Here is a 5,099-nt window from a genome sequence, read left to right on the forward strand (position 1 = left end):
AGTAACAAAACAATTTTACTGAGACAACTGACAAAATGGGAAGAGTGACCGTAGATTCAGCCATAACATTGCATTTCTGTTAGTACCTCTGAATTTGATAGCTGTGTGAGTTATATGAGAGAAATAAGGAAACATGCAGTGAAGTATTATGGGGTAATGGGGCATGATGCAAACAACATATTACCAAATAGATTGGAAAAACAAAACGGGAAAATATGCGAATATGTATATGTGTGGGAATGTAGATACATGTTTATACAAATACATATGTAAAGTAAGAAATATTTCCAAAATACTTAAAATTTCTAGATGCAAGTAGAGTTTTGAGTTTTTTATATTATCTCAAAACTTTTCTATAAATTTAAATTAATTTCAAAGACAAAAAAGTATTTTTTTTTAAATGGATTTTTCACCTCTGGTTGCATTAAACTGTTTAAGAACAAACTTCAATATTTGTTTTGTAGCATTTTAAATATTTCTTTCTTTTGAAATTAAAACATAATTACATCATTTCCTTCTTCCCTTTTGTCCCTCCGAACCCTCCCATGCTCTTCCCCTTTCTCAAATTCATGACTTCTTTGTCTTTGTCGCGCGCACACGGCTGTGTAGGCCCAGCTATGATACCTGTAAACAACAGCAAAGACCAGCATTACACAATAATCTTAAAGATATAGTAGCAACCTGAAGATCTTGTTGGTAAGCAATAGATCTCTAATTAGACTTAAGGTCTGCCCAACAAGAGGGAAATTACTCCTGGTTATAGGAACCCAGTCAACTTCCAGGGGCTAGTCAAATCATAGATCTTCAGTCTTTAATAAACCTCTGCTTTACCAAACCAGCAGAATTCTTAACTGCATTATAAATATTTATCTTTACTGTGAAATAAAGTCAGATACAATTAGATCGCCATCCAGTCAACAAACACTGTGTATCTTCTGTCTCAAACACAACCTGATTATACTGCAGGAATGATGAAATATAAATTACTAAATAGTATTGGTATAAGAACTCCTAAGAGATTAAAATGGATATGTGACTGGGAGCTATTTACTTCAGAACATCAAAGAAGGCTTTCTGGAAAAGGGGTTTTTAGGCTGTGATCTGAATGCTGCTGAAAATAAAAAGACCCACTGGACTTCAATCCCAGCACTCAGAAGGCAGAGGCAGGTGGGTCTGTGCAGTTGGTGACCAACCTGGTCTCCAGGGTTAGTTCCAGGACAGCCAGGGCTACACAGGGAAACCTTGTTCCCCAAGCCAAAGAGTGAAAAGTGTCTGAGGTTAGAATGAGCGTGTTTATCCATGTTGTTTAAGCATTATAGACTTCAGAGATGAGGGACTGGTGAATCTTCAGAGGGAGCAGTGATATCAGAGATCTTACTCCGTGGAAGGTGTTATGGGCATACATGGAAGGGTTTTCAGTAAAAGCGAAGTGGGGTATGGTAGCAGACGAGGGTCATTCAAAAGAATGACCGAGCCTACTATGTGAGGAAGCAGCTGCAATAATTTAGATGGGAGATGATGGATCTTTAACAATATCAATAACGGATATGGGTAGAGGCAACAAAACCAATAATTGATTTAGGATAGATACTGGAGGAAAGGAGAGGATAAATAAAGGATAAAAGACAACTTGTGAAGTTTTCTACTGGACAACTAGGTGAACTTGGGCAACATATTCTAGGCAGGTAGAATGAGATTTAAAACATTAGATTAGGAATCATTAATTCTGCTATGTATATTAAGCAATCTGAATATAAGCAGTTGAGTGGACTGCTGTGCAGTTCAATGAGCAAGGACTAGAATGACACCAGGAAACAGGAGCTTGTCTTGGCAAGTATTGTACACCATGACACTGGATGAGGTCACTTAAGGACCCAACTATAGTTGGGAAAATGAGCACCCCAGGTGCTTAATGATGTGGAGAGTAAGAGCCACCGGCCCAAGGGGTTGGGCATGAATCGCTGGTGAGTGAGGCAGAGGAAAACTGAATGGTCGTGGCATCAGCGGAGATGAAAAGGGTGTTCCACCAAAGACAAGCCTTGTCCAATGTGAAGACTGCTTCCTAGAGCCTGGGTTAATGCAAGCCCAGTGGTCAGCAGTATGGAAGTGACTGCTGATCTATAACAGAAGTCTTAACAGAATGGTTGAGCTTCAAAGGAGGGAAATGGTGACAATGATATGAGTTGGAAGAGACGTAGTATGTAAAGAACTACTTATGTATTTCTGTAAGGGGGTGGAGCCTGGACACACGGCTGCAGCAGGCAGCACAAGGGAGTCCATGGAAGGGTTTTGGTCATGTTTCTCGTAAGATCTGCTAGACTGGCATGTACACCAGCAGAACTAGTCCAATGCCAAGAGAATAACCGGCAACTTGCAAAGGTGATTGTCTTAGTTAGGATTACTATTTCTACGATAAAACATAAGCAAAAGCAACTTCGAAGGGAATGGTTTACTTTGCTTACCTACCCTGAAGCACAGTCCACTGGGGGAATCAAGGCAGAAACTCAAACAGGGAGGAAACCTGGAGGCAGGAGTCGATGCAGAGGTTGTGGAGAAGTACTGCTCGCTCCTTTGGTCTTTGTGGCTTGTTCAGCCTGCTTTCTTAATAGAACCCAGGGCCACCAGCCCAGGGGTGTCACCACTCACAATGATCAGGTCCCTCCCACATCAGTCACTAATTAAGAAAATGACCTATGGGCTTTCCTGCCCACAGTCAGATCTTATGGAAGCATTTTCTCAATTGGGATTCCATTATCTCAGATGATTCCAGCTTGTGTCAAGTTGACATAAAACTAGCCAGGACAGTGGTGATGGCAAGAGTATAATCACTGAGATGACAAAGAGACAGACTCCTCTCAGGGAGGTTTAGGCAACTGAGAGAAGCTGTTTGTGGAACTGTTAAACCTCTTCTGTTATAAGTGTCATTCTGTAAAACATCCCATCTGATTCTTCCATGATACTCATAATTCTGAAAGTAATGTTTAGACAAGTTGGATAGTTTCTCTGAGGATGCGCCATTTAATGAATAATAAACCTCGAATTCAAGCTGTTCTTGCAACACCAAGCTGAACACTGTCTCCATTACATAATGGCTCTGTGAGTGGCCCTCTCTGACAAAGGTGCATAGTGTACCAGTACAAAGAGAGAGAGTTGCTTTAATGAATTATTCCCATTTGGTGACTTAGTGATCAGCACGTAGTTTGATGTTGCATTTGAAGTCTCTGAAGTCTATTCATGTGAAATTTTTATGTCCACATTATTTTTTCTTTATTTAATGATTTCTGGAATACAATAGCTCCATAATTATACTTACAACTAAAGATTTGTAAAAACACTTAAAATCTATTACTTCTTTCTCAACAAATTTGTTTCCTATACTTGAATTAACCATAAAATTGTGTATATCTTATCGTTTTAAAGGGCGTCTCACCCAATAAAACAGCAATAATGTTAAGTACCTGGTTATAAAATTTATAAAAGAAAACACTTTTAATGTGAGGAAAGTAAAAGTCCCAATCACCGAGAGTCCAGTGCAGAGGAAGTATTTTCACATGCTCATGGAATCTCTTTTAGAACAATTAAGCTAACAGCACTTATATAAAGAAGTTGGGAGGGGGGAAAAGAAGGTTTTTTGTTGTTTTTTTTTGTATTAACACCACTGTTGTTAGTATTTTATATATCTTTGTCCATTGTATTCTCTACTTATTTCTCAAATATGCACTATGAGCCAAATCAACCCTTCCTCTCCAGTAATCTGCCATTCTTTACCACATTACTTGGGGAAAAAAAAAGAGGAGGAGTTGCTAGGATGTGTGCATTGACTCTCCCATCTCAAAACCGCATTTTCGAACACCTGTGTTCTTGCAGAAGCAGACACGCTACTTCTTGCCTTAGCACACCAGCCACACCTCTCTAGTAACACGTGTGCATGGAGGGCCAGCTGTGTTCCAGGCCCTGCAGAAACTGTGCATCCACACGGGAAATGGATTAGGATTCGTTTCCATCCCTCGCAGTTCAGTGAAGGAAGACAGCAGCCCCTCTGAAAGGAGGGCGCTGTTTATCTGTGCATCCCACTCCTGCCCATCTTCCACCTCTGCCTTCTCCTAGCTGCTCATGGTGACATGCCAAGATCGGGTCTTTCTTCTTTCCTGTCCCACCTGGCCCAGTTTCCTGATCATGGTCTAAGGGCTTAGTATGTGACTATTAGACAGAAGGAATATTTTATGTTTTTAAAAATAACAATGTGTACTGGTAGACTAACAAGCAAGGTGTTTTTCCTCATAATGTCTCTCTGGTTACATTTAACAGCAAGTTAAAATTAGATCTTTTTTTTTTTTTTAAAGAAAGAAAACCATAGCAACTGTGATGTTGAATGTTTCAGAGAGCACATTTTTAAGGATTCTCTTCTGAATTGCCCAGATTTGAGCTGCCTGTTTCAGAAAAAAAAAATGTAATAACTTGTTTTGCTAATAACCAAGTAAACTACCGATTGAGTCTCAGAGGTAATAGAAACTCCCATGTAGAGCAGAAAGCTTGGTGACACACTTGAAGTAAAAATAAATAAATGTTGCAAATACACTGAGTAAGCCCAAAATGATTACCTGAAAGAAATGACTGAGCACTGACCTCCTTTTACTTCCTGTACCTGTGTTTATTATGAGCCCCCAGACATGTTCAAATGTTCCTTATCAACATTTGCTGGATATCTTCTTTATCTATGCCATGTGGGCATGAGAAAATCAGCCCTACTCTGCTGACTTCTAAATTAAAGAAGCATCTTACAGAATACCATCTACAAGTACATTTGACATTCATGACGGTTGATGAATAGTTTTCTCTTAAAAGTATTTTTATTGAAGATTAAATTGTAGCCTTAGGAACACTGACTAATGCCATGTTAATCAACCTGACTACCAATAAAAAGTGAAGAGGTTGATAGTTTAAATCTAGTTCTTACATGACTCATTTGAACAATCGAGAATAAAGTGTACTTCACCCAGGATGAGATTAAAGCAAAGCAAAACAAAATCCAAAACCTCTCAAAATCAACTGATTTTTTTTTTTTTTTTTTTTTTTTTTTTTTTTTTTTTTTTTTTTTT

The sequence above is a fragment of the Psammomys obesus genome, unplaced genomic scaffold (assembly GCF_907164565.1).
Source record: "Psammomys obesus unplaced genomic scaffold, mPsaObe1.curated_primary_1811, whole genome shotgun sequence".
Lineage (NCBI taxonomy): Eukaryota > Metazoa > Chordata > Mammalia > Rodentia > Muridae > Psammomys > Psammomys obesus.